This window comes from Clupea harengus, chromosome 8 (assembly GCF_900700415.2).
Source record: "Clupea harengus chromosome 8, Ch_v2.0.2, whole genome shotgun sequence".
NCBI classification, from domain to species: domain Eukaryota; kingdom Metazoa; phylum Chordata; class Actinopteri; order Clupeiformes; family Clupeidae; genus Clupea; species Clupea harengus.
This window is the reverse complement of record NC_045159.1, coordinates 25,422,605-25,431,998: the sequence shown is the minus strand read 5'-3', so window position 1 is coordinate 25,431,998 and position 9,394 is coordinate 25,422,605. Positions and strand designations below refer to the sequence as shown.

The window sequence follows — 9,394 nt, the reverse complement described above, 5'->3', positions numbered from 1 at the left end:
ATCAAGTGTTTGTTGTGTGTTGTGTGTTGTGTGTTGTGTGTTGTGTGTTGTGTGTTGTGTGTTGTCCCGGCTGTTGAGAGCAGTGGTGTTTAGGGTTTAGGGGGAAGAGCCATTGAGCCCACACCTCTGTCCAGGCTACTCCCCGCCCACCCTCTCCTCCTCACCAAACCCATGACCACGGAGCCTTCAAGTGTGCTCGGAGTGGCACACACCAGCTGACTGGCAATGTGCACTTAGTCATTGGTAGCTTAATCTGGTCTCCCTAATCATCCAACCATTAGTCTAGAAAACGGATTAGCTAGAGAGAGAGAGAGAGAGAAAGAGAGAGAGAGAGAGAGAGAGAGAGAGAGAATCTCCTTCCTACTGCTGTGTGTGGCTTCTGCTTTTTTTCTGACAGAGGGTGAGGGAGGAAGGGGGAGGAGAGAGAGAGAGAGAGCTGTGCGTCGCTCAGGGAGGAGGGGGGTTGGCTTTAGTGTGATGTGAATGGAACAGAGTCAGTGCGCGAGAGCAAGTGAGCGAGAGGGAGGCAGAGGGAGAGAGAGAGAAGGAAGGAGAGAACGAATCAACCTGCCTCTTTTCACACAACAACGGGATGGGGAGAGCCAGCACCTAAGCCCCGAATGACCACAGAGGATTTTTTTGCCGTGCGTTTACCGCGAGGAAGGGAGCGAGGGAGAGAGAGATAGAGGGAGAGAGAGAGAGAGAGAGAGAGAGACGCGGCTGGCAGGAACCCGAAGCGAGGGGGGAAACAAAAGCGACCTCTGACTGAGGAGAGAGAGAGAGAGAGAGAGAGAGAGAGGGCGAGAGAAGGGGGGATAGATAAGCGGAGAAATGCTGTCAAGAGGAGAAGGGGGGAGGGAGCGACAGAGAGGAACGGGATGAAAGAAGAAAGCTGGATCGTGCTGGAGATGAGATGAGATGTGGAGGTAAGTCGTCGTCCCCCCCCCCCCCCACACCTCCTCCTCCGTTCTTTCTTCCCTTTCAGATTCCTCCAGACGGCCTCGTGCCTCCCCTCACCCTCACTCTCAGTGATGCTGCTGGAGCACAGCTAGTGTCCGTGCTCGGACCAGACCAGCCTGGCATCTCTCTCGTGCGTGTGTGTGCGTGTGTGTGCGTGTGTGTGTGTGTGTGTGCTGCCCATTTTATCGCTTGGGCTCTAAGAGCCGTCGAGAGCACAAGAGGCCGGCGAGCAAGAGCAGGACGTGTCAACACAAGAGGAAATGATGCGCGAGGTAGGCTAGGGTAGCGCGAGCATGCGACCTCAGCGCTGTGCTGTTGTCTCCTCTTCTCTTTTTTTTCTTTTTTTTTTTTGTCGCTCCTTTGCCAAGCGCTGTTATGACATTGACGTGAAGCCACTGCAGCAGACCTTGCTGTAGGGCTTCTCCTCGAGCCGCAGGGCTCAGAGATGTGGGCCAGGTGGTGGATGGGAGGGAGGGAGGGAAGAGAGAGAGAGAGGAAGGAAAGAGAAAGAGAAAGAGAAAGAGAAAGAGAAAGAGAGAGAGAGCATGACTGAAGGATGGAGAGAGAGAATGTGAAAAAGAGGAGGGGGGAGATAGAGAGAGGCAGACACAAAAAGGTAAGACGAGTGGGAAATGCCCCCCCCAATTCCCCAATTCCATTTCCTTCTCTCTTTCTTCACCGGTGTATTGTTGTGGTTTGAGATGGGGGAAAGGCTGCAGCAGTTGTCTCTGTCTGTCTGTCTGTGTGTGTGTGTGTGTTTTTGTTCTTTTGGTTTAGGGATTTGTGTGGATGAGGAGGGATTGTCAGGGCAGTGCATGTAATATGCAAAGACAATAATGGAATGGAGGACTGCTGTGCTGTGGCTGCTGTGCTGTGCTGCTGCCGCCACTGCCACTAGAATAGGATGTTATTTTCAAGGTGGCACAGAAGAGGAGCCCCCCCCCCCCCACCCCCCCAGTTTCTCTGTTAGTTTGGGAGTTGGGGGGGGTAGGGGGGTGGGCAGCAGTGCGCTCATCAGAGAGAGGGGGAGAGGGATGGATGTGTGTGAGAGGAGTGAACAGGGGATCTGTGCCGAGAACGAGAGCAAAGGCAGACAGGCTCCTTATATAAGACTGTGGACCGTAGGACCATGTGGAGGCTTCCATTGCATTCTGTTGCCACACAGACCGGCATCCTCGGTGTCCATTGTGTCTGTCAGTGCAGCGTTAGCGCTAGCGTTAGCGGTAGCGGCAGGAGCGTCTCAGATAGTGATGGATGCCTCGAGATCAGACGTGCTGCTGGAGCAGACGTCAGCTTTGGATGCTTTCTCTATTGTATCTCTTTGCTATCTCATTCTCCAGCCCTGAGTCTAATAGCCCCCCTCCCCCCCCCCCCCCCCCCCCCGCCCAACTCCCCCATCCAGCCCCCACCCCCACCCCGACCCCCAAATGCAAATCCAGATTTTCCAGCGTGGCCCGGTGTATCTATGGTGCCGCGTGTCATCCCCCCCCCACCCTCCGCACCCCCCCCCCACCCAAAGATCGGCCGAGGGTGTGACGTTATTCATCTGGCTCTGTGACTCTGGGATTTGGAACAGATGTGGCCGCCGATAGGATGTGGGCCAGCGCGTTGGTGTGTGTGGATGACGGTCGTTTATCTCCTGGTAATAGACTCCCAGCATGTGCTGGTCAGCATCTAAAGCTCGCAGTGAGTGGGCTCGGCTGGGGGCGTGCAGAAGCCGGCCGTATTTATCTCAAATGCAAGGACATATGTCAGTTGGTGGTGTGGTGTAAGCCGGCAGCCTAGCTTACTGAAAATGGGGGAAATACACATGTGCTGATGTGTGTGCTGTGTGCTTATTGACTGAGGAGTTGATGTGTGCTTTGCGCAACAAAGGCAGTGGATTGATTGTTTTGGTGAGGTAAGGTGATGTATACAAACGCATTGAGACACACACAGACAGACACACACACACACACACACACACACACACACACACACACACACACACACACACACACACACACACACACACACGTATGTATATACAAAACACACAGGCCGCAGGCCCTGCACTCAGAATGCGCTGGTGTCAGAGAGCTTTGTTGTCATTGTGCCATTAAGCCTCTGTGGTGCTTGAATGTCCCATTACAAATGTGAATGAGGCTGCCTTTGATATTCCACATTGTGCCTTAACATGTTCATTTACATACATTAAACAGGAAAATGTGCTTCTAATCTACCGTTAAAGTTACTGAGCTGAATGAGAGAGACAGAAACGACTGACAATCAGGGGTCTGTTCTGAGCAGATGGTCCATCACAATTGAGTAGATTCAGTCCATTCTATAAAACCCCGCTAATACGTTGAGTGGACCTCGAAAGACATTTCCAATGCTGTACTTCCTGAATAGTTTTACGTAAGACATTATTTCACATATTATAGGGTTGCACACAGTTCAGTTTAGCACAATGCTACTGTATATTGTTGATTTCAGCATAGACGTGCAAGGCAAAAAGAAAACAACAAAACAACTGATTTTGTCGAATGTTGACTGTTGTTGGGGGCTGTTGACCAGTCTTTGGTCTGTATGAACACAGTGTCTATGTTAAATAATCCATATCATCAGTCAGTAATCAGTGTCTACACATCATCCATACTGTGTCAAGGAGTCTCAGCGCAGTGTTCAGTTATTTACTGAGCTGCTCCCCTTTGAAGCGAGCGGTGGGTTTTCAGGCTATTTACTGAGTCCTGGCGAAGTAGACGTGAGTGGCGTTAAAATGGTGTCTGTGGGAAATGTGGCTGTTCTCATTAGAGTCAGGGTGCTCTGCTCTCGAAATCGCGGCGCTATACTTAGAGCGTGCTAAAACGGTGGCCTTAAATATTAGATGTTTTGACCCAAATGATGAGAACTAGTTCCAGTGTGAACGCATAAATATGTCTGTGTGAGCATATAGCACTGCCATTGTCATAACAGCCACAGCTATAGCACCCTATATAAGGGGGGAAAGCTGCCATTGTTGTTAGGACAAAGCATATCAGGGAATATTGGGTTTTGCTGTGCATATATGTCTGATTGTGTGTGCTGGGGCATGTGTGTGTGTGTGTGTGTGTGTGTGTGTGTGTGTGTGTGTGTGTGTGTGTGTGTGTGTGTGTGTGTGTGTACAAGTTGACAGGGGAATGTGTAGCATGCCACTCTAAGCTGGAGTCGGGGGCATTGTGGAGACGCTCATTGGCGTAATCAATTAAACCCAACTCCAGCTCCCGGTGGATGATGGGGCATGGGAGGCCCACCCCCAGTGTAAGCGCACATCATAGACGCACTCAAACACAGTAATAGTGGGGCCAGAGATATTAGATCGGGTGGGCCGGAGGGATATCACGTCTGCAGGAACCAAAGCAAAAAGGGATCTGTAGGTCAACCATAACAATGTATTACACTTATTTTAAGATTTCATTTAAAAAAATTTTTTTGCCAACTATATGTTTTACACATTGTGTCTATAACTATATGTTTTACACATTGTGTCTATCACTATAAGTTTTACAAATATTTATATAGTCATTTATATTTAAAACATGTTGTATCGATAGCAGGCCACTAGTTTTGTTTGCTGTTGCTTTGCAACATGTGATAGTTTCAAGAAGTAAATGGCGGAGGCGAGCTGCTTCAGTGATTTCCTCAATGACATTATAACCGTGGCATGAAGGCAGTGCCAAACCTGGAGTTGTGGTGACTGTAATGGTCTGCTCACTGAGCATCTGCAGCATTGAACAAGCAACTACACCCCATCAGATTTTCTATTAGCAAGGGTAACCACACAACCATAAGATGGCAACAAACCTAAACGGCTCTTTTCTGACAGCTGTTGTCTGTTCCTCTTTCTCAATTCATAGACTCTTAAAACCAGAGAGCTTTCTTTCTACATCTTTGCACTTTTAATTCAATCTCTAGCCAGCTAGCTTGTCGTGATCTGTTACTGACTGCCAATTGAATAGGAGAAAGGCGGCAGCAACACTATCCTGCTCTCATCTTACAGTAACTTTGAACCGTCTGTCCATTCATCTATTTCCCAACTCATTTCAGCAGCGTATGAAGTCATATTTAAAAAAGAAATACATTTGCAGGTAATACATTTTGCTGTGGCGTTCCTAGGGACTCAGTGGGCCCCAAGCTAAAGTCTCAGCACGGACCCACTAACCCCCACCGTCTACACATCTACAAAGGCTATCTGTGCCATTTGTATCTTTAAAGTCCAGAATAAATACAAATATTTACAATTACAATAATTGTAATAACTAAAAATGTGTGTGTGGGGGCACCCTATACAGAATAATGTAAGAAGTCACTGGCATCTTCATACTGGGATAAACTGATCCTACCTAGTTATTTAGTTAGCCTATATGTGGAGACGTGTTGGTCTACTTATTGGGATGCATTAAGAAACTCTCCTTCAGAAAAAAGAACATAGTTGTATTTGGTCTGCTTGCTTTGAAACAGATTTTATTTATATTGGTTTGGAGAGAACAATACCAGCACAGTTCACATCCACCAATAGGCCTGTTTTTAAGATCTTCATTAAATTCTTATTCTTAATCCACAGCCTTGGCTACATCCTAGCGTATGCTAAAGCTTTTTACTCTCCTGAACAACCATGTTACATAAAATATCTGCCGTTTACGTATAACGTAAGAAAATAAGGAAGGAAATAACTTGCAGCCAGAACTTCAATGTAAACCCCTTACAAAACACCTAGCAAGCTAAACAGCACACACTCATTATTAAGTTACTAGCTAGCTAGCTCTTGTTAGAATTGACATTCCAGTTATCTGCAGGGACAAACAGATTCTTTTTCCTCTTCCCCTCCTGTGGCCTGCGCTTTCGTTTTGAAGAGTGTGACGGACGTTGCGTTCCACGGTGTTGCTACACTCTAGCCCCACGAAGCCCTAAGCAAGTTAACGGTATGGGGACCCCTCAGGGGGTTCCTAGACATGTCATTGTAGTCTCCTCCGCAAAATCATTGATTTCAATGGGGTTCTCACGAAATTTGTCGTTGCTGTGGACTCACATAATCAGCTGTCCTTGGGGTGCCCCTTCCAGCTCGGGCCTGTCGTTACGCCCCTGGCTGGGTGTGAGTTTAGATGGCACAGGCACAAGCTACGCTTGAGACACACATGCATGCAGGAACACGAACACACGCACACACACACACACACACACACACACACACACACAGGAACTCACATACACACATGCAAGAACACTGGCACACACACGCCACGGCTTTCTCTTTACTGGCTAGTAAAAAAAAATGGCTCGATGAGGAAGTGGAGTGACAGCATGAGTGTGAACACTTCCTGTATCTTGTACTGTATCATTGTGTTATTCATGTAAAGAGGCTGATTTAGTAAAATGTACTTGTGCTGGTGACAGTGCCAGTGATGACTTTGAAAGTGCATCTTTTTTTTCTGACCAGGGCCAGTGCCCACGAGCCAGTCACCAGAGCCAAGGCTCAAACGGCACTGAATCAAATTTCAGCTCCACCTCTTTGCTTGCTGTGGCCATGCCACTGCCATTTTGCCTACCAAATAACATCTCCGCTTAAACACCCAGCAGACGACCTCAGACATACTGTTAATCTTATTTCCATATGATAGTATGGAAATAACAGCCTTCTAGAGATCTCGTTTAGCACTGGATGAGGATATTTCTTTGTTCATCACAGGTGTAGCCTATGTTGCAGTTGGTGTTTTATAATAGAACCTGTGCAATGCTTTCATGATGCAGAAAGTCAGCCAGTGAAGAATAGCCATATTATGCTAAACAACAGTGAATGTATTCTATTGATGTATGTAGTCATTGGATTATGTTTCACACTTACACACTAAAACACTAAATCTGTACGTCTTAATACATGAAGAAGAAAAAATAGACATAATCAAATGAATCGGCATCAGTCTTTCACCTATGGAGGCCATTTTGTAGATGAAGCTCTGCATGCTGACTGAAACTCCCTCTCCCTGGATGATGATTAACAGGGAGAAAGAGGAGAAGGCGAGGCGAGCTTTGAGAAACAGCACACACACACACATCCTGGACGTGCTAGCAGAGATAGTATGGTGTTGGCAGTGTAAGCCACACAGCCAAGCCTCTAATCAGCTTGCAGCACAAATGCCCAGACTCCTTCTTGTCACCTGTCCTCTGCCGCCACTCAGTTGATGGGAGCTCAGCCCTCTCTCTTTCTCATTCGCTCCCTCTCTCTCTCTCTTTCTCCTTCTCTCTCTTTCTCATTCTCTCCCCACTCCCTCTCTCTATCTCTCTCTCTTTCTGATTCTCGTCCTCACTCCCTCTCTATCTCTTTCTGATTGTCTCCCCCACTCTCTCTCTCTTTCTCATTCTCTCCCCCACTCCCTCTCTCTCTCTCTTCCTCTCCTTCTCTATCTTTCACATTCTCTCCCTTGCTCCCTCTCTCTCTCCTTCTCTCTTTTTCTCATTCTCTCCCTCCCTCTCTCTCTCCTTCTCTCTCTTTCTCATTCTCTCCCCCACTCCCTCTCTCTTTCTCTCTCTCTTTCCTTCTCTCTCAATCGCTCACTGAAGTCACCCTTAGATTTACGTCCCTCTGCCATTTCTCCTGCCATGCCCAGCCCAGCGACTGACTGCGCAATGAGAGGGAGAGGGGGGCAGAGAGAAAGAGAGACAGTGTGGAGGGGGCAGAGAGAATGTGAGAAAGAGGGGATGTGGTAGAGATTAAGTTTGTGATGGTGGTGTGGTTATGGTAGGTGTATTGCATCATATTGTTCATGAGAGAAACTCCACATTTCCTCTGGGTTTCACAGACTGTCAGTTGACATCTAAGTAGCACCCTATTTGCATGCCGAAAGAGTTTTTAAGGTCCCCATAGTTCCTGATTAACTTCCACATTGATATGGCGTGTTACTGTAAGATGAGAGCACAACAGACTGCTACTCCAGCATACAATCCCCAGATCTGAAGACCTCTCATAAAAAAGAACCCACAGCACTTCTGAAGACTCTGCGTGCTCTCACACAGGATCTCTACAGCTTATCCAAATGGCACAAAAGCTATGCAGAATATCAACTAAGGAGCGAGTGTCATTTAAGCTGCAAAAAATATCACTTTCAGAGACACTACTGTCAAACTAGTTACAAACACATTCGGTTGTCTGTTCATTTAAACAACACACAGTGGAGAAAAGGGAATACGTGTGGAAACATCCTCTGAATCTTTTATAAGCGTTGGCTTTGGAGGATGGATGGATGGATGAAGGGATGGGAAGGGATGGGTGGGGAATTTGGGGGTTGGGGGTTGGGGGGGGGGGTGGATTTCACCCATGAAGAGCAGCGTGCTGTCGCATTGACAGATCTGTTTCACGCTTGTCCTGCTGCAGCCGGGACATCCGCCCGTGCCCTCCGCGTCACTCAGCCGTCCAAGACACATGACAGGCAGCGTGGACGTGTGTGACCTCGGAGGGCACCGTGGGCCAGGGACCGGGCTCTGGCAGTGCCAGCGTCAGAGCTGCACGCTGAGTCGAGTGCTCCTGTTAAGCCCTAGTTTTAATCTCCCGTCAGGCCTTACCTTCCCCATCCATCAGAGGCACTAATACCCGACGCAGTGGCGCAGATCCACCCAGTTCCTTTGGCAGTGATGTAGGCTTCGCATTCAGGCGCTGTGGCAGGAGAGGACTGCCTGCCGTCGTGGCCGTGAGTGTGGAGGGCTGTGTTCTGAGCACTCACTAAAAGTAAGAGGAGCAACGTGATGCTGGCTAGGCAGCAGGACTTCTCATTATGACAGTTGTATTTTTAAAAATGTTTTTAAGCCAGAGTGGAGAGACAAATTAAGTAAATGGTTTAATCGAATTAAGCTAAAAGTTCTGACGAAATCTAGCTTTCTTGTTAGAGATACTTCTAGAGTTGGAGAGTTAGCCTTCTGCTAATCATCTTTATGCTCACCAACTCCATCTACTGCAAACTAAAATCAGCTCAGAGAGAGCCTTCTGTGATTACTATGGTTACTGGAGGACTATTCAAGTTCCCAAACAGCCAGTCACAAAAATCAAGTAACCCCCTGACAAGACTCACTAATCTGTTATTTTTCACACTAGCCCATTACAAAGATGAACAGTTTAGCATCTGCTGGAATGAAAGAAATGTAAGGTATGCTGACATCTATGTCCCCATTGCCATCCTCCAAAGCATTCCTGAGCTGGTTGTTAAGGCAGTTATTTAGAAACATCCAAGGTTCACAAACATGAGGGCCAGAACCTGGATTTCCTGGAACATACCCAAAGATTGTGATTGTTTGAGCGCTCCTTCACAATGATACCTTTATCAGGCATCTTGGAATAGGCAGTAAACATACTGTAGGTCCAGTACATTTTCAGCCAATACAGTATCGGTGACTGTAGGCTATACTACATTGCTATACCACTTAACAT

The 9,394-nt window shown here is 47.6% G+C and overlaps 1 protein-coding gene across 3 annotated transcripts in view; it reads left to right on the top strand.

The window, feature by feature from the left end:
• Positions 1 to 401: 401 nt before the first annotated feature.
• zmp:0000001168 (signal-induced proliferation-associated 1-like protein 1) overlaps positions 402 to 9,394 on the top strand; it is a 44,338-nt gene continuing 35,345 nt past the window's right edge. For 2 of the 3 annotated variants that reach the window (XR_004164170.2, XM_031572476.2), the window contains exon 1: positions 403 to 926. The gene's annotated coding sequence lies outside the window, so the exon portion shown is untranslated. Of the gene's footprint in view, positions 927 to 9,394 lie in introns of all 3 variants that reach the window. The other variant, XM_031572475.2, reaches the window with a different exon arrangement.